Source organism: Gobius niger (genome assembly GCF_951799975.1).
Source record: "Gobius niger genome assembly, chromosome: 1".
In the NCBI taxonomy this organism is placed as follows: domain Eukaryota; kingdom Metazoa; phylum Chordata; class Actinopteri; order Gobiiformes; family Gobiidae; genus Gobius; species Gobius niger.
The window spans coordinates 22,242,905-22,264,143 of NC_136852.1; the positions used below are offsets into that span (position 1 = coordinate 22,242,905).

A 21,239-nucleotide genomic window follows, 5' to 3' on the forward strand; every position below is an offset into this window, starting at 1 on the left:
AAACTTCCAATATGTCAAAATCTTAAAAGATAGTATCACATCAATCTCTATCGCGATATTAAACATAAACAATCACATGTATGTATATATATTTAAAGGTAGCGTATATATGTTGCCATTTTTTCCCAAATTTAACGTGAATATGCATATATATATATAATAAAATATACTGATAAATAATGATTATTAGGGCTGAACAATATGGACAACATTTCATATCTCGATATTTATGCCAGATATCTCAATATTGATACAATACGACATAACTACGGGTTTGGTGAAAACCAAGCATTTTTCAGAAAAATAAAAACATCATAATTCAAAAGAGTGCAGTTTTATTGATGAAAATCTACATAGTTTATATCGTTGCTTTTTCGATATCAATATCTTGAATGTTCATATCTCGATATCGACAAGATAACGATATATCTGTCAGCCCTAATCATTATGTTGAAATTTCTAATTAGAAATCAGACAGGGCCACACAATTTGGTTTCTCGGGCTAAAACCAGTTTGCAATAACCATAAAACCATTCACACACTACCAGAAATTTAGTCTCTAACCAAGTTCTCACTAACGCAAGTGCAGGGCTCAGGAAAAAGGTCATTTTATAAACTGCCAAAGGGCTTATTTACCAAGCATTTTCTCGCATGCAAAAGTGGATCAGCAGGAGAGTCATTTCTGTACTTTTTACTCAGGCAGCATTCTCTCATGTACATGCGGCCCTAATTCTGTGAAACGGGATATTTCAAATGGTACATTCGGTTCAAAACGCTCCCACAAATATCACATTATTTTTCAGCTTGCACTCTTGATAAATGACCCCCTATGAGTGCATGCGACGTAAGCTGCCTTCAAAATTGCAAATGTCAGTATACTCACCAAAAGGACCCCGCCCCTGCCAGAGCGGTCCACTGCTTCTGCTGGGGGCTGTCACCGCTCTTACACCGCGCTCGCTTAATTAGCGCAGTTTGGAAAGCTGCCCGCATCTGATAATGGTCATGCAACAAATTCAAGTCCTCAACTGGCCCCTAGGGAAACACAAGCACAGGAGAAAATAAAGCACACAGCTCTATTTGTTTTTGTCCATTAAATAACAAAGAGGCTGCACAAAACTTTTTTCCACAGACGAAGCGAAAGGGTAAAGGAGAGATAGCATAAGAAAAGCAGTACTGGCAAACTTGATATTTTAGTTTCTACAGCTTCATACACAACACAAAATCAGGCTTTGTGTGGACTGGCATTGCCTCCTCCACCCGTCTTAAGAAACAAAGTAGATTTCTCTCTCAGACAGCGAAAAGTAGAGCAACCCGCCTGCACACCTTTAGGAGCACGGTAAACCTAATCAGTGCAACGATGGAACTAGCAGTGATACGGCAGCAGATGATGCTCCTGGCGGGAATGCCTTTTATCACAGAGCAAGATATAGGATATTAAATTAGTCATGGGCTACAGCAAATGAAAGGGCAGTGACTCAGACTGTTGCGGTGTCCGACTGCATTGTTCTTGTATTTGACTGTGTATCAAGGGCAATGTTGTAAAGCAGCAAAACAGAGCTATGGCAAAAAAACAAACAGTAAATTGACAATATTTGGGGTTCAACTTTGGTCATTTTCTAATTTGCGAGTTTCTGAATTGGAGTGAAGCTATGCAGTAGCTCAAAATAAGTTCATCCGCGGCACTGCATACATGCTCATTTCAACTGATGATTGAAACTTGTCTGGAAATGAACAACTCACCGTCTTCAAATAGAAATCTTACCTAGAAAGAGTGACTTGCACGGCATTTTCAAATACATGGCATATTGAGAGGAAATGATTTCAAGTGAACCTGAGGACTCCTTTAGCGAGTAAACATCCTCTTATGCAAGTATATTTCAAAGAGAATACAACTTGTGTATACAGCTAAATTACAGCCCACACTGCTATGATGTACAGTGTAGCCTCGTGCCTCATACTGTATGCATATTCTCCGGGGAGACATTTCAAAGTGTCCATTTGAAAGAAGTGGGACAAACACAACAGCTGCAGTGAGTCACTCCTCTGCTCGTCTCTCTATTATTAATGCCACTTCCTCCCCAGCCGTAGTGCCACTGTGCTGGGTGCAGAGTAGCAGCCTGTGGGTAGAGCTGCGGGTGAACGGAGGACCAGCAGATGCCACGGTTAAGAAAAAGACAAGGGGTTGAGGGTATTAACAGCTTGTGCGAGTGGCAACGCAAAGGGCACAGGAGTCGAAAGGTTTGTTATTGCATTAATCTAAATTCAATAGAGCAGTGACACGGGCAGGCAGTAATTATCTCCTAACGCCAACCCACTGACTCCAGGGCATGCAACTGATCAACAATAACTTTATGAGTACCTCATACAGAGGAACACAACAGAAACACCCACAATGACTTGGAGACGCTTGCTCAACTTTGCCGCTGAAGCACACTCCATCGATAAAACTGATTAGGGAATGGTTTTAGTGTCAACGATGCTATATGACTGGGATCTTATACAAAAATCCCTATAGGGACAATAAAGTAGATCTTAACCTTACCCCTGCAAACTGTTGTCTCAGTGTACACCTGAGAAGATCACCCATATCAAAGGATGGTGGGGCGACTTAAAAACAAATATATAATAACAGTCAATATGTGTTAAAACCTTGGCATTTTGTATATATCTAGCTACATATTAGGGCTGAACGATACTGAAGTAACTTGCGAGATGGCTGTGCAATATCGCGAAAACAATATCATTGCGATATTTCACTAAACCATTTCAACACAATACTTTCCATTCTAAATTGTGTCAAAAGAAGACTTAAAAAATCCGGAGTTTGCAAAAAAAGTGTCTGAATTTAGACTTTATTGATGTTGCGATACATTGTGAAGTCTTCCGATGCGCATATTGCATCGCCTTATATCGCGATATTTTCTGCGATGTATTGTGCAGCCCTCCTACATAATGTATAAAATAAAGACAGTCCGCAAGCCAGGATTTATAATGCTTTGTGAATGCGTTACAGGAGCGAGTGGAGAACACATGGTTTGTCGTGAGGTCACAGTATCAATGAAAGAAAACGCTTTAAAGGGCGGAGAAGAGCTAAGGTGCTGTCCTACTAAACGAGGACACTGATCTCACACTGTGCTGGAGCTCAGCTGGTGTTCAGGGTTCGCAGATAAAACTCGGCTTCTGCCCAAAATGTGTCTTTTGTGCCTGTGTACAGCGATAACAGCAGAGGATAGTGGCCGTTTCAAAGGATTGTTATAAAAGCATTAAACGGTTATATATAAAAGAAAATCCATACTATTTCTCTGCAATCCCTCATTGTAACAAGTGACGTGAATCAAATGTTTGCCATTGCGTGAACACATCAACTTATCCCAATACTTTGTCCACACTGGAGTGCACACTTTTCAGCAATCACTCATGTTGCCTTTCCTGTTCCTCACGCGAGCGCAGTGAGTCTTGTTCCCCAGTTGCAGGCGGGCTTCAGTGTGCAGTGGGCTGTGTGTCTGTGATGTGTGCTGACCGCTGTGTCCCCGTCAGTCTGCCGCTCTGACACTGACGGATGGCCTACACAGAACAGCCGACCGGATCGTACAATCAATCTGAGACAGAGAAGAAGAGAGAGGGGGAGACTAGACCTATGTCAGGGAGGGGGGCTGTGTGATGTGCAGATTTACAGTATACGTAGAGTGGGAGCAAGCTTGTTTTTTTTGTGTGTGTGCAAATCTTGCAACAATTGATTTGAAGGTTTAGAAACACACATCTGGAATCAGTAACAGCATTTCTGCGTCACTAAATCTTAATTAATATTTTGACGTTTCGCAGAAGTAATGAGTGATGGAAACAACAAATGTCGCATATAAAACCCCTCATTCGCATATAAACTTTAACCGCTCGTTAGAGATGTTTTTTTGGGGGGGTTTTGCCAATGGAGTGGATACAACAAATTACTATGCACAAATTGTAACTTTGTATTTTCTTTTTTTTTAAACATAACAGACCAGTGTTTGGGCATTATAAACTATAATAATAGTAACAATAATACTTTTCAAGAGCAAGTCTATTGTATTTAACAATGAATGATTTAAGGCTAGATTCAAGTATACACAAACATGAGCACCATTTCCCAACGCTGGACACTGTAAAACTCCATCTGTTGAATCTAATGTATGTGTATACAGTCCTCAACCCATCTTGAGCTCCAGGGGGAATAGTGTTTTCAGCCTTTCCTGGAGCAACCACTGGGACCAGTGTGAAACCAGGCGCAGTATAAAGCAGATATTAAATATACAGTATGTGAATAATAACTGTAAACAGTATGGAAGGCACCTTAGGTGCCTGAGGCGAGCATAGCAACTCCATAGTGCAATGTGAAGAATTTATTTTAACTGCACATTCCACTTCAACATACTTTCTGTGTGCTCTCGCTTTCATCATGCATTAGGATCTATTTTATTTATGTTGTTCTTTTCTTTTCTATTTATTAGGATACACTTAAAGATGGAGTGAAAAATCTGGAAAAGTAGGCAATGTGTTCACCAAGATAAGCCGTTTATATGACGATGAAATGAACAATTTTGTTTGGTATCAATACAAATCCATTTACAAGCCCAAATGTTGTGTCATCTAAGAACATAAGTTCCAAATAAGACAGATTACTTTTAATACAGGCCTATATGCATACCAAATACTGATGTCTATAAAGGAAAGAAAGCCGCTCAAGGACAGACAAAAATACAACGTTATCATCCTTTACCGAACCCCATCAAAGACGGAGAAAAGGAAGAGTTTGTGACCTTTTTCTATTGTGCGTGACATCTGTCATTTATATTCAGAGTGTCATAAAGAGAATCCACAATGCCTCTGAGACGGGCTCCATGATTAATTCAGGCGTGTCGCTTTGAGAATAAATGCTTCTTTATTCTTGTCTAAGTGGTCAACATTAATAATGCACACACGGGTATAAGTTAAACATCCGTCTTGGCAAAGTTCAACGCACTCATCACCACATCCTTTCTTGTCTTTCTTTGCTCCCTCCTCTCTTTCATTTTGTGTCCTTGCCCGGTCTATTGCTATGGATGGATGTGGTCTATCAGCAGAAATTGGAGGAGCTTTGGTGGTTGGGTTTCTCTCAGAGGGCGACAGTGTGATTGATCCCAAAGACAGAAGAGGGAGAGAGGACAGGCTACATACAGCCCAGTGGTAGACCAATCTGTTATAATCATTTACAACCAAAAAGGGTAATTATTAGGGCTGCGACCTTAATTAAACAATCACAAATGAAAAGGCTGTAGTTGCTAACCTGCGCTGTAAACCTCATCACAAAATTGTCCTGCACGCCGGTGATAGTATTTCAGCCTTCTCTGATAAGTTACAAACATGATCGCTACTGCAATACTAGTCAGAAAAATTTCCAGTCACTTCACTTTCCAGTCAATTCAATAATAAATGGCCCTAGTGGCTATAATTTAATAGCAATATTTTTTTCTAGAAAATAGAATTAGCAAGCTTGACATTAAAGCAGTAGTAACTTCTTTACCTTAAATGAACAGGCTACCCTTTTTCCATACTGAGATATGTTCTTTCCTGAGCTTAGATGAGTTGATACGTACCTGTCTGGTCTTGCCCTCAGTCAGGCAAAACGACCAAAGATGTTGTAAGCTTTTGGCCTCTCCCAGTATACTCCTATGGCTCCAAACGGGGTGAAGTTAGAAGCTACCAAGCTCTTCCATGGGCACACACAAAGAAAGATCAGACAGGTGCGCATCAACCTCTCAGTGTGGAAAAAACGGTGGCCTGATCCTTTAATAAATCCTTTTCATAGTCCCTCTGTGGGTAATACAAGTGTTAATGAGCTGATTGGGGGGGCTTTCATCTCGCCCTGGTGTCTCTGGCCAGAAAACCACAGTTGCAATTTAGCCTACACCGGGTCGGAGCCACCAATACACACTAATGGATTCACAAAGAAGAAGCTAACAGGCTAACGGGCAAAGCTAACTGCGGGCTAGCACCACATGAACAGTATTTACAGCCAAGTTTGAGTGAAAAATATATAATATATCTCCATTGTGTAATTGGATGTACAATATCCCTCTCTCCCTTTGTCTTTTCTTCCAGCATAGTATTTACTCTCAAGGAAAATGAATGAGTAAAAAACGTAATTTGCTACGACACCTGCAGTGGTGCTTATGGCCTCTGGGGGCATGAGTTACTTAGTACTGCTTTAAGGTATATCTAGTATTATACAACAACAAATATAAAAAAACAGCCCTGATGGTGCTCAGGCCTAAATAATAGATGGAATGAAGAAGACATTTCTGCATCGTTTGACGCTGCCAACATGTGAGTAGAGAAGTATGCCCCACCAAAAAATAAGACAAACAACCAAAAATGTAAGCAATGATAATCGCACAGCACAGAGGTCACTCTGGAGACGCCACATCTCGAAGACGTCCAGTTAACTCATAATTACCCACTTAGTCCATTATCTACAGGGGACGAGAGCGCTGGATGTAATGTTAGGCTTCCATTATACTCACATTAAAGGATAAGGGAAATGTCACGGGCGCAATAACGGAGATGTGATGCAATTACATGCAAGGTGATTTATGTGGAAGATTTTGCAGCAATAATCTCTTGACACGCTCATACGTTTCCCTGAGATGTACAATTGGGCGCAAGTGATGGATGCAGAGGAGGCCTCTCACCGACACCGAGCATTTGCATACAGTGACAATAATGTGCAAGACATTATGTTTTGGGGAGAGGAGGTTTTGCCTTGGCGAGTGTGTTCTTCTTCTATGGCCACAGAACATGGTCAAATTGTTGTCGGGATACCAGCTACCTCAATAGGAGAATTCAAGATTTGCAATGATTGTATGTCAAAAAATATTTCACAGAATACCGGCATATCGTGGTATTTTTGGTCAGTGTGTAAGTTTCATACTGTCCCAACAAAAGCATACCTTGATGTGGGTGGAGGATTAGCCTACACATGCTTTACATTGGCAATAAAATAAGTGCTACATTGTTTCCAAATTAAAAATGTGGCGAATTTATCATATTTATCCTCATTTAAGCATCATATGATTCTATGAGCCGTTGTCTGTTATCCCTTATATACATTTAAAATAAGCTTGCTCAAACAAAAATGACATCTAATTTACTGCTTAATTTTCACATTCATTTTTTCATATCATGCAACCGCCTTTTATTGACTGTTTTCTTAGGGCCAAAAAACCGTAGTGAGCTTTTCAGCCTGACCATCAGTTGCCATGGCGATGTGCTGCAGCGAAGACTAGAGTGTTTGGAAAGAGCTGAGCGTAGGTTAAATCACAAGAAATCTATTCACCCCCAGCGAGTCTCAGTCTTTCCTATGGGCCAGACGAGAGTTAATTGCACCGTAATAAGGGACATGTTCATGAAGGGTATTCGCATGGTACATTAGCATCACATACAATAGAAAGGTATGCTTTTATAAAGTACCATATGTTACAACAGAGCTTTACTGAGCTAACATACACACACTGAACCGGGCAGAAATACTGTAAATGCAATGAATGCATGAAAAGATATTCTGCTGTTGTGAACTGTACGTTTTTGATACTATACATGTTTAGTCCAATTTGGAAGGGGCAAGAAAAGGGGAAAAAGAAAACATCAACAAGAAAAGTTACAAACAACTTCAACAACTTTGGCAAAAGTCAAACCTTTCGCTCGTTTAAGACTTATTCAATGTTTTGAACCCAAAAAAAGCAATCCCAGTCTGGAGTTTGCCAAATCCCTCTGTGATACCACTTTGGGGTAAACCTCTGGTCCAGGACAAAGGACAAGAGAAGGTTGTGGCTTTGCAGGTAATCCCAGTTTTATTATTACGACTGTCCTCAGTGCCCCCATACTTGCACACACAAATAACTACTGCTACTGTCCACTGCATTTGTACAACACACTGATCCCTGTGGGGAACGTGGGTCTGAGCCAGGCCTGAATAACATCAGCTGGCAAGGTCCTGCTGGGTTGGTCCCAAGTGTATAAATAGCTAGAGATTTAGTGTCATCTCCTTTTGAAATTAATACTCCAGATCAGATGTAGAAATGTGAGCATATTATTTTATGGATGTTTTTACTAAGTGATTGATTTGCTTTTTTATGCTGCCCACAATAATAGAAAACCAAGTGTTACGTTATGTTTTCATTGTGGTACATGAGGGTTTTTGTGAAGCAGCAAGTAAACAGTTTGTGCTATAAATGTTGGCATGTAGAAAGCAGGATGAATCAGCTAGAATAAATAATCAAAGCCACGACAATTATTCTCTCAAGGCAGTGTTTATCAAGTGTTTTGCCAAAGGAAACAATAACAGATCCCTAAAGCAGGGATTGAACCGCAGATGAATGGGTCAGCGAGTGAATGTTGCAGCCATATTGAGCTACTGCTGTGCCACACTTTTGGCTGTCAGTTCTGTACCACTTTTCATAACCCATAAACTGTCAGATATGGCAGGCCTCGGCTGAGTATTTTCACTACCATTACTTGAACAGCAGTCACAACATATCACTACATCTCTTTCATCTTTACTGAAGTCACTCTGAGGAACAACTCCAACTTTGAGTTTCAAATGTGGACTGGAGTCAATTTAACTCCAGTCAGCAGCTAAGGGACATCTCGACAGCAATATCCGACTCTACACTGTTTAGTCTCTGGCAACATACAGCGCGAAGGCAACTTCAACAAATGCCTGTTGTGGGGTAATCTCTCCACTCATGCAAACAGTGTATCTCATGTATAACTGTAGGAAAGGAAAGGACTTTATTTGTGCAGCGCCTTTCACAGACATGGTCACAAAGAGCTAAGCATGGAACAATTTACATTCACTTCATACTCGGTGGTAGGGCTGCTCGCTTATTGAAAAAATAATAATCACGATTATGAATTATAACGATTATTCAAAAGATTATTTGATGCCTTTAAAAATAAAGTATTAATTTATTTATTAATCACAAAAAAACTATGCTGAACATTTTCTGTTTTCTGAACAGTCATAAAAGTACAATTGATTAAAATAATAAGTTAAAAGGATGAACAACCAAATATTTACTGAAGATATTACTATTTTTTCTTTATTTTTTCTTTTTGCATTACATTAGCGTAAGACAATTTATTAAATTTGAATTGTGGGCCACAAATAGATCAAACCTGAGCAAACTAACTATTTTAATCCAACAGATATGCTTGTTTGTGCCATGGTCTACTAAGCTGTGCCATGGTCTACTAAGCCTTTGACACCACTGATATTTCTGTCCTTGGCCCTGCACAGTAACAGTAACTTAAGGTTCATGTGGTGGCCATTTTCACTCGACACAATGTTATCAATATGGGACATCCGACATCTCTTAATGCGCTAAACCTTACATGCAGTCGAGTGAGCCACTGGCCTACAGCAAATGTCGCTGGCGTCTAATCACGATTCACATTATGTTTCATTATGACCAACTACACAGCTGCCAATGACAATTACTGGCGCCCGTGGCAGTCAGCGCAGCGAAGCAAACAGTGAGAAAATCCCCTTTACATGCTCCAACCCTTGACTCCGGCACAGCTCCCACAAGCACTCTCCTTGACTCCCTCAGAGGTAATACACCTTCTGCTGATGAGGTCCCTGCACCCAGCCAGTGCTATTACAGGAGCGGGGGAATCCAAAGAGCTTTGGCGTCCATAAAACGATAGGCTGAAGCAAGTTATAGTGGAGAGGAGGATATTGAGAAGAACGTGGATGTCCTTGTTGGATGGGTGCACTGTGAAGGTTGGCGAGTAGCTGTATTTAAGTGAAGACACGGTTCCTTAAAAGGTTGAATGTGAAGGAGAGGATTATGTAAAACCCAGTATCCATGAACATAATTGGTGTAGGTATTCATTCACTCTGTCTTTTCCTTATGGCTGCAAGATCACTGTAAATAAATAAAGTATTTTCTTTTTTGTACCCACCAAGGGGACTCTCCATGCAACCTTGTAACTACAATGAACATGCTACAGACATTGTTTACTGCATGGTTATCTGCTGTTATATGAAAAAGCAAACAAATAGACAGATAAAAGAAAAGAATAACGGGGGGGAAAAATCCACCCAACATCCTTCACTAGGGGCATTTTATTATGGCCTGTTCTCTGTATTAACTGGATACTGTTGTGGGATTAGGTCCATAAACCTCCCAGATTAATTTCATGGCTAGAAATCCTTCAAACTGACAATAATTACAGTTGTTATTTTGATAAATGCCACCAGTTATTCACGCAGTTGTGAGAAAATAATTTCAATTCAGTTAATTTGGGCTGACAGAGGCACTGGATGGCAGACACATCTGTATTTTGACAGTTCAAAAATCAATTCTGCCATAGGGATGAAAGACCTTGACAAGAAGCCAAGCAAACCAGGCTTAATTTACATCTTTAAATTTAGAAAAAAACTAAAACATACATTTACTATTGACAATTTTCCCCACCAAATCTACTGACAGGTCCAATGAGAGCATTGACAAATGACACGGTTTCCCCCGTCCATCTGCGGCGTGGAGGCTTGACAGCACACAGTCAGCTTCACTTCCAAGTCCTTACACTCACTGCTTCACATTCGATCAGTAGTATTTTTGACCTGTTCATGCCTATGCAGCTCTATTTCTGCATTCTCGGCACGGGCCCACGCCAGTGACAGAGCAGTGGCATAATGGATCATGATGATTGGGTGTAACGTGGCTGGTGAAGGACGTGTTTTCACTGGGACACAAAATACTGTACGTCACAGAGACACAAAGTGCAGGAGAACCATAGATCAGGCAACAGCACGTAATCATTTATGACAGAAAATGAAAGTGCCAGTGTGAGACGGTTGTATATTGCAGGTAGGGCTGCAGGAAAAGAAGGGGGAAAAAACGTATGGTCATCAAATGTGTTTCCAATGACATCACACATAGTTCCAGCTGCCATTTTGAATACTGAAGTAGAATTATGCAGTACTACAACATGTAACAATATTTCTACTCAGGATATAAAAGAAAGACAACTGATTGACAGTGGCATTTTTATGGAGTCTTAATAATTGCTCAAGAAGATAAGAACACACGTTTATGTGAATAAACCAGCAAATGTGGCACAGACATAGCAGCTCTGTCTGTTGAGCTACAGCAGAATTTACTAAAGATCTGCTTCACTCCTCAGACTAAATTAACCCATCAGAGGAAACAGAAAACCTTTCTCTGTGATTTTTACAGTTTGTCGTGTCAACAGAGTCTCAGTCTGAGTCAGTGTTTGAGCTGCTCAAGACGTTAGCATGCTACCGGTTAGCAACTGTCAACCAACTGTCAATGGCTTCAACACGATAAACATATTTCTTCTATGAACACTGAGGAAATACTACAGTAACAGCTCAGTTCTGACCTCTGTTACATGTTGTAGCCAAGGCTAGATGTTTGGAGTTTGGTTCAGGGCTTTCTCTTGGAGAGGCTTATCGTGTTGAAGCTAAATGCAATCCGGTAGCATGCTAACATCTTGAGCAGCTAAAACAATGAGTCACTGGTTTCTTCACATAAATGTGCGCCATGTTTTTACTGTTATCTTCTTGGGCAATGATTACGAGTACATTAAAATGCCATTGTCAATCAGTTGTCTTTCTTTTATATCCTGAGTAGAGATATTGCTACATGTTCTATTTTGGTATTCAAAATGACCGCCAAAACAACAGAAGATACATGACTGAAAGGCATGTATATTAACCCTTTATTTGGACCTCTTCAGTCTACACACATGTAGTTTAAGCAGCATTATTAATTCTGAAACATGCTGTAAATGTGCACTGTGAGCTGAATCTTGAATTTAAAACCAACGTAACTTCAATAAAAAATAAAAAATAATGAAATATATAGATATTATCATAAATATGACCAGCACAAATTGCAGGTCTGGTGACAAGCAAGAAACAATAAAACATTCTACCCTTAACATATTTGCCAAAAGAAAAAGGAGAATTTTGATATTCTTCCATCTGCGCTGATTGCCAAAAACCTTCAAAGAAACGTGTGATTTGCGTTTGCAGTCAATATTCTAACAATAGCCTTTATACCAGTGACGAGCACACCAGATTGTGGAGCGAAAAATTACTTATAAAAGAGAAGTAAGGGTGGACTTATCCGTTCAGGGGGGATGAAGCTGCGCCTCTTATGTGTGCCAAATCAATACGGTCATTAATTGAAGAACTCAAAGATTGATCTGGCTCGTTTTTGTGTCGAGATCCCCATGACTATTTCATATCGAACACCATTTTATACAAGTGCGAAATAACGAGAAGCCCACCAGTGGAGCCCTACAGCATGGCCATTTCATCAATTTTCTTGGAGCGCCTTTATGGGAAAACAACTCCCGAAGCCCTTGTTCCTTTCGCTTAATTGTAGCAGAGTTGCGACGCTAAGACTGCGTCAAGAAAATACCTTTATAAGACAGCTTTTCCATGACCATTAGAAACATTCTTTTACTAATTGCAAGGGTTATGCGATACGGGCAGAGTAATGAAGGGAGATGTGCCGATAAAGCAGATTCTATTACAAACACACATGATGGAAGCGGTGTAATTGCTGACGAGGATGAAAACAGTGCTTTTAGCATGTGATATGGAAAGGATCTATAAGGGGGTACGACTAAGATATGGATATGCATTAATGCCAACTGAGATTGTAATTTAGATTACAGATAATTGCCACTTCACAAGAATCTTTTTCTTTGGTTCAATTTCAAAGCCTTTGTTCTCTTAAGGTCACAAGCATGTAACATGGGGGTAAAGCTTGTACAGTGGTATAAAATATGTGAATTTAAACCGAAGTATGATGTCGATTGTTGATGAAATGCAATTTAACCATGCATTTTTTTTAACATCTTCCTGCGACTTTCCAAAAGAACCACCACTGCTTCTTCAGCAACATTTTAATTATTTTTTTGGCATATTCATGTTACAACCAGCCACATTCCTATGATTGAAGTGGCCCATGAAGTGGTCAGACTGAACACAAAAAGGCCAACTATGCAATTCCCAGATTACTGTTAGACTATTGCACTGCTGCCACATATTTTAACCATATGGCACATTTTTCATCATTAAAGGAACAGGCCACCATTTTTCCATACTGAGATATGTTCATGCCCGAGCTTAGACGAGTTGATGCGTACCAGTCTGGTCTTTGTGCGTGCCATCAGTCACGCAAAATGACCAAAGATGTTGTTAGCATTTGGCTTCTTCCAATGTGTTCCTATAGCTCCAAACAGGGGTGAAGTTGGAAGCTACCACGCTCTTCCACGGGCACACACAAAGACCAGACAGGTACGTATCAACTCATCTAAGCTCAGGTAAGAACATATCTCAGTATGTAAAAACAGTGGCCTGTTCCTTTAATAACTGCTTCAAAGGTGTTTAAAACAGTCAAACTATATTCACCTCACGGACCTGGATTATTCCAATGCTGTTTTTTGCAGTATTGGATCTTTAACATTAGAGACACGAAGTGTGTCCACTATATTCCCTATGGACAGTTACCAAAGCCTGACATTGAGGTCGTAATAAAATATGCTCCCCTGTGTGAGAGTGCCATTCACTTTGGAGGGCATGCAGTCCTTCGGGTTTTATGTAAACTCATTACATGCAATACAAAAGCCATGGTTTTTAAACATGAAAACTGAATCATGACCAATCATGATCATAACGGAAAATTTACAAATCAAGCACAAAGCAAAGCACAATTAAAAAGCTCCAGCTCTGTCAACAAACTTGCATCCAAGCTGTGCTTATTTACCAGCCAAAGCACTTAGGAAAATCAATAACATGTGCAAACATCAAACCAAACACAAGAGTGTGAGGCACTCTTATAAGCCAAAGAGAGAGAGGCGAGGGACTGAAATGAAATCAAAGAGCTGGGGTAAAAAGCCATCAAACGTGGCCTGGCATATCGCGCAGCCACTGGTGATAAGAAGTTTAAGGCTTTATGGACTCCTTTGCATTTGGGGAATGGATGGTTTAAGCTGCAAAGTCACAGTCAAAGTCAGCTCGTAATTAAACCAGTTCAAAGTGTGGATCAGTGCGTGACCAGACACCATCTTGTTACACGTAACTTAGGAGGACTACATGACAAATACTACTCTTTTTTTACTGACACTGCATTGCTTTTGAATGATTAGTATTTGTACTGTACATTTTTTATCTACTAAAGTGACAATGATCATAATCAGGTTAATGTAAACACATGTAGATACATTAACCTATAATTTCAACACACGTAGCCCCAAGGCCAATTATCCCTGCCAATTTTTTCCCAATACTTCAATTTGATCCATGCTTAGGACTGGCACAAAGAGCACTGACTTGTTTTCACAAATACCCGACTGAGATGTATTCATTGTGTTACAAGTTAGCAGAATGTTCTTGACTACTAAATGTTGTGGAAAGGATGTGACTTAAATAGAAAAATTAATACATTACTTAACTATACAAATGAGACACCAACTGCACCTGCCTCCCAGTCCCACACATTTGGCAGGGATAAACTTTATCAGCACGCAAAGAATCCTGTTAACATTCACAGTTTTTTACACGCATGACTATGGACTGTTGCATATGCTGTACTTCAACAGCTTTCGTAGGTGTAGTTCACCAGGCAATGCGACATTAGCAATTCTATTTATTTATGAGACTCCACAGCTCAGAGAATTGTGTAATAGTTTGAATTATGCTATTTAAAGGCAGCCCTTTTCAGAGGGCTTTAGCTAAGATGTGGAAGTTAATGTGTCTTTTCTGCTCTCAAACTGGCATTCTCCTCCCATTTCAAAAGACTTCTAACAATATGCATTGAAGCCTGCGGTTGATGTGGGGCTTCAAATAGAATCACTTCTCTCGCTGCCGCCTGGCTCCAAATGTAAAATGTGATTCTGTGACACAAGTCTCCACAGCCTCCTTCAGAGCATCTGTCTCTCTTCACACTTTTAAGTACCAATTTGGGCCCTTTTTGAACCCAGCTTAAAGTGTAAAGAGCGATTTGTCATGCAAGTCATTCCTCGAGACAAAAGTTCAAAGGTGTTTTATGAAGTCTGGCATAATGCTTAGCCTGGGGAGTACAGAGAAGAAGAAGAAGAAGAAGAAGATCAAATATAAGAGGTGTCTGTCCTCTTGGACTAAATCCTGCCTTCTCTGGAGCAGCACTGGCCTGCGCCCCCCAGCATGGGACTCCAGTCCTCATTTGTCACTGGGCCACCAGCCCAAGAGGTTGTCTGTGTGTGATGAATGAAGCCAGGGACTGTGTCCTTACTCTGCCATCCATCACCTGCTCTGAAGTACAGCATTAGAGACACGGCAGACAGCAGAGCACCCGTACAGGCTGATACAACGAATAAATGGGACAAACATTTGGAAAAACAATGTCATTCACTCATTTTGGTTTGAACTCTCAGTTGTTTATTCAATCTAACAATACTAAGAAGAGTAATATTTGTCTTTTTGGACATTGGCTTTGCATTTACTGTTCTGTCACACTTGATGGTGGTAAGCTACAGTTGCAGGGACAGGCGAATATTCTACACCACTCATACATACATGCGAGGCGGGTTAAGTACTTTGCCCAAGGATACAACATCAGTATTCAATACTTGTATCATCCAACAACTGCCTTTCCATTGCATCTGGGACATGCGTAAGTCGAAGAGTTTAAGTTACTTGTGGGAAAACAGATACAGCAGGTGTTAATACCTCGAGAGCCCAAAGTTGTGAAATCAAGTCAAAGCGTTGTGTTGAAAAATATATTTCCCCATAACTCTGAATGTTGCTCAGGTCTTGAGCGGGGCTGATTTTCTCAAGGATACAGCTCCTAAAATAGCTGCCCGCGTAATGCCTGTTTTCAGATATATACTTTGGAGAGATGTCATTTTCTGGCCTTGAATATCAACTTTGTGATATAGTGTGCACTTGCTGAAGCTATAAAGGGCCGTCGAAACCCTCGCTGCCTCACTCCCTCTTTCACACACTTATTTTACTTGCAATGGAAGTGTCACCAAAGTACTGTAGTATGTGTATTTGTCAGTCAGCATTTCTACTTTGGTGGACCAGCGTTGCCATCTTTGGACAACTTCTCTAATCCATTTTTTAAAATTATATTTTGAAGTGCATTATGGTTAAGATTTTGGGCAGTTACAGTTTTCATTTTATTGTATACAGCCAGAAATATCCAAAAGCCATTAGGATTAGTAAACAATCATCTTCTTTGAATATAATACTTCAGAAACCAATTATTCCTGTGGATCATAACCCTTTGCATCTCCGTAATACGCAGACAGCAAAGGCACCTCTCATTTTTATCTCAAATTAAAGAATTGGATACGTCCATCAAAGTGCCATGACAATGAATACATTTCTGACAATAAAGCAGGTTAACTGGGTGTTTTTGTTAAGGCATTTTTATGGTCTTCAGTCCACACCCCTCCCCTGCTGTCCGCAGTAATAAGTTGTCAGTCATTAGTGGTCAGTATCTTGCAGAAGTTGCCTGTGACAAAAACCTTGTAACTATATAACGTGTAATAGGAACAGCAAACGTACTCCATATTTCAGATTGCAAAATAAGGTAATACTGGTTCGATATAAAGGTGACCAAAGGTATATAAAAAAAAAAAAAACATTGGTTCTACATAGATGCTGTCTGCACCATCGGCCCCTCCGACCACCACCAACCACTCACTCACACATTACATTCACCCAGGCTTCCAGGTCCTAAACGGACTCCCATCTCAACCAGGCCCCTCCATGCTTAGCTTCTGAGATCTGACGAAATCGGCCAGAGCAAAGGTGGTATGGCGGAAGAGAAATTTGCCTACATTTGATCTATTTTTCAATGCTGCAGTGCACTGTTTGAGCAACATTGAATGAGCCTTTTGTGCATATTTTGGGTTGATGTAGAAAACCTGGCAGAAACCCACCAGAGGATGGTCATACTGTATAAACTCCATAGTTTCCTTGATTATTGAACCAAAAGCCTAACATCTTGGCCAACATGCTGATATGTTATACAATCTATGCTTACGCTGTGTGTTGGGCATTCAGACTTTGACCATTAAAATTGACAAAACATTAGCCACTATAATAAAATCTTGAATAAAAGCAAAAACATCGAAATTAGAGTTGTTGTTTTTTTTTTTGCAAAAGGGCGATTTTGCACAAGAAGCATCATTCACATCATCGGTCTAACACAGACAAGCCTGCAGGCAGACCCACTTTCACACTGGCCCGTACAGAGGTTACTGTCAAACTGTGTGGAGGCTCAGGTGGTCAGAGAAAGCTGGTGTTCTGCTGGAGAATAAAGACATCCTGCTTCTCGTCACCTTGAGACACCTCCTTGGGCAAAAACATTTCTGTTAACGTTTTTGGATCATACTGAAATCTCTCTCCGAAGACCACAGTTGTAAGCTCCCTGGCTCAGCTTAAATGTTCAGGTTTTGTTTTTACAAGAACATTTCAACCCTGACAATCTTTTTTTTACGCAAAGTAACAGTGTCTCAATCAGATAAGACTCGCTGCTTTTAGTTTTGCTCCTCGAGTTTTAATTTAATTTCAGTTGCACCCAGCGGATCTGCAAAAGGCCTCATAGGTGTTGCAAATTTCCTCTGTGAATTTCCAAAGCTTTTTGATTAAAAACACGTCAGTCAATGACTCCTCTCTGATTCAACCAAAATCTTTCAGCCAGGAAAGATAATTTGCTAATTTTCACAACAATTTTGGCTATGAGTGTGACCATCTGAGAGTTGTTCCTTTTCGTAAATATATTGGTTTTCAACTGATGGATCTGGACCAAAAGTGGGTCGCTTCACCATTTCCAGTTCGTTGCATAACTTTGCCAAAAATCACTGTTGATAGATTGTTTTTTAAAAGGGAACGTTATGGTCAATGCATGAATACTGTGAAAACGCTGTCAAGTATATTAAAAAAAAAGGATAACAAGGTGGATTCCAATGGTCGCTGTACACAATGAAATATACAGACTGACTCTTTATTGATTGACAGACTTATATTTAGAATTGCTATATTTGGTTGAACTTTAAATCATTGACTCTGCTGAGAAGTCCAGCTCCTTTGATCAAACCTCAAGATATGGAGATGCGTCCACAGCTGCTGCACTGTTTAAGGGAAGTTTAAAGCAGTACTAAGTAACTCATGCCCCTAGATGCCATAAGCGCCACTGCAGGTGTCGTACCATGTTACGTTTTTTCACTCATTAATTGTCCGTGAGAGTAAATACTACGCTGACAGAAAAGACAAAGGGAGAGAGGGATATTGTACATCCAATTACACAATGGAGAGATTTTTTTTCACTCAAACTTGGCTGTAAATACTGTTTAAGTGGCGCTAACCTGCAGTTAGCTTTGCCCGTTAGCCTGTTAGCTTCTTCTTCGTGATTCCATTAGTGTGTATTGGGGCCTCCGACCCGTTGCAGGAAAGCTGCAAGTGTATTACCCCCGGAGGGACTACGGTAAGGCTTTATTATGGTTAACAAGTTACTTAGTACTGCTTTAAGGGGGGGGAAACAGCGTTGAAGCCTGGGTTACGAAGGTATTTTGTTACAGGAACAACAAAGTCCATCTAAAATCTTGATGTGACTACTACACCAATAACCAGACATTTTACAACAGCTTGCCAAACCTTTACAGTGGGCTTTTATAGTAGCCCATGTTACAAGTGTAGCATGTGTCAGGTTGGCCGGTGGACACAGAAGCCATTATCGCAGCTTGTCACCGGTGAGGGCAGAGTGAATGAGACTGTATTGATCAGGTGGTTAGTAAAGCGCGGCGCAGTTGAATGTGTTCAATGATGACGGCGTGTTGTTAAAATGAGTTTTATAATGGCGCGCTGACTCCGCGATCAATAATGCATTTGAATGTCTGACACCTCGCTCCGTTTTTTCCGCCGTTTTTTGTCCTTTGAAATATAATCACATGCTGGGCTCCTTCCCAAATTCCCATCACGGCAGAATGTGGCGGGTTACTTTGAGCAGAGTGGCTTTCTTTGGATGCCGATGGAGCTTTATACTTGCTCTGCATCTTTATGCATTATTAAGTCAGAAACACATTATAAAGTAACTGTTTTTGTGGTGTAGACTTTGTCAAAAAGCAACACCGTGGAATGGCTTGTGCAAACAGAGCTGACCGTCAGACAGAAGACCTTGCATGATTTTCGGCTTTTTGAATTTCAATAAAACACATAAAAGTGTAACTATCACAATGTATATGCTGTATGCCTTCTCACTTTGAATTTGACTTACTTTTACAGAAAAACAGCATTACCCTGGCCCCAATGGCTCCAAATAGAATACACCATCTTAACAGCATCTGTGATAAGGGACGCAGGCCCAATTCATATATTTCTAAGCTGCACATTAGAGTGACCTCATTAAACCGATATCTATTTATAAGTCGGGACAACAGCTCCCTTTAGTTCCCTTTCTGCAGCCACATTTGCGCAGAGGCTCCAAAATGTTCACTAAAAGGTCACTGTACTTTGCAAGGGGATTAAGGCTTTAAATTATGGATTTCAACCCATTCAGGAAGCAAAGAGAAAGGACTTAGCCTGTCACATAGACTTACTTTTAATCGGCAAACTTTGTGACTTAAGAGCTCAGGTACTTAAGTAACTGTGTGTAAACTGTATGTGTGTGAGCCAACATGGGTATTGCTGTGTAATAAAACGTTTTCTTATTTATGTATGTGTTTATGTGATTCATTGGGGCTGCAAAGTACACAGGCAACTGATGCGGTGGCTGAGTGGTGAAGTGTGCAAAGTTTGTTTCTCTCCCCGCGTCTGGATGGGTTTCCTCCAGGTGCTCCGGTTTCCAAAAACATGCACAGTAGGCGATCCTCCAGCCAGGTGATTCAGACCATCAGCCTGGCCCAACATCTGTCCAACGTTTGGGCAGCGGCACAGTAACAACACCGGACCGTGACATTTTCTCTAACTGAAATCATTTACCTGTGACCACCGCAAACAAGCATCCTCCATCCATAGTCTTATGCAGAGAGACTGTGCTGAAGAAAGAAAACATCACTAAATGACTCACCCTATGCCAGGCGCTATCCCTCTTGCTAACGGTATCATCAGCAGCCGCAAATACCACACACCAGGCCGTCCATACAAATGCATGAGGAACCCGACAGTGGGACCCCCCTGGCAGATAGACGCAGCGGGACGCATCCAGCACACAACTGTAATGCCAAGCGCACAACAATTCAGACACATACGCACAGATCGGATGCAAACACAGACATTAGACACACCGGGAAGTCTTGAACGCGAAAGCCGAGGTCCTGCTCATTACAAACAACGCGAGAGACGCGGCGCCGCTCTCCTGCCTCTCAGCGGGGTTAACAGGCTAATGCTCACCCCTCTCTCTTTATTCTGCACTGACATTTCCACGCGCCGCATCTGCCTCCAGTTGAAAGTTCGTTTATATTTACACCGCTGAGCTTTGTAGGTGTTTTCAAACACGCTGGTTACAACCACACAGTTTTACTCAAAGTGCATGGCAGGCTAGACCTCCCACTTTACAAGAACATAGTCATCGCTTGTATATTTGGAAAAAAAAAAAAAAAAACTGGGAATATTGGTTTGATTATTTCCTGGTCAACGTTTCATAGCTGAAGGCCTGCAACCATACATGAATGCCATAAGTGAGTAGACAAGTGGGTGGCAGTACAGGAACAGCTCTCAGTCACGGACAAACACATTGTGTGCACCGTCCGATCTAGTGGGGACTCAGCTACCACCTGGAGGAAGGGATTTGGTCCGAAATACCCAGCTGTATTGTTTCATTTGACTTTATTTATGTATCCACCTGGACGTCTGAGATTTTCTGTTTAATCTCTTAACCACCCGCCTTAACATGAGCACATTTTCTCCTCACGTTGCTGCCGTCACTTTTTTGTTTAATTTTTTCATCATCACATGGTCGTTTGTGGCTCTTTTTGATGCAATTCGGTCAATGTATTGTTGCATTAATCACCTTTTTGTGACTTTTTTGTTCCTTTTTCGTCACTTTATCATTGCTTTTTTGTCACTCAAATATGACCACATCACCCCCGTCCTCCGGTCCCTTCATTGGCTGCCCATCCATTACGGAATCCACTACAAAATCTGCCTCCTCACACACCAGTGTGTCCATGGAACAGCCCCGGCATACCTCACT

At 40.8% G+C, this 21,239-nt stretch overlaps 1 protein-coding gene across 2 annotated transcripts in view; it reads right to left on the bottom strand.

The window, feature by feature from the left end:
* LOC306963887 (galactosylgalactosylxylosylprotein 3-beta-glucuronosyltransferase 1) overlaps positions 1-21,239 on the bottom strand; it is a 70,487-nt gene that overhangs the window by 35,019 nt on the left and 14,229 nt on the right. For both annotated transcript variants that reach the window (XM_079557643.1, XM_079557644.1), the window contains exon 2: positions 884-1,032. The gene's annotated coding sequence lies outside the window, so the exon portion shown is untranslated. The remainder of the gene's footprint in view (positions 1-883; positions 1,033-21,239) is intronic.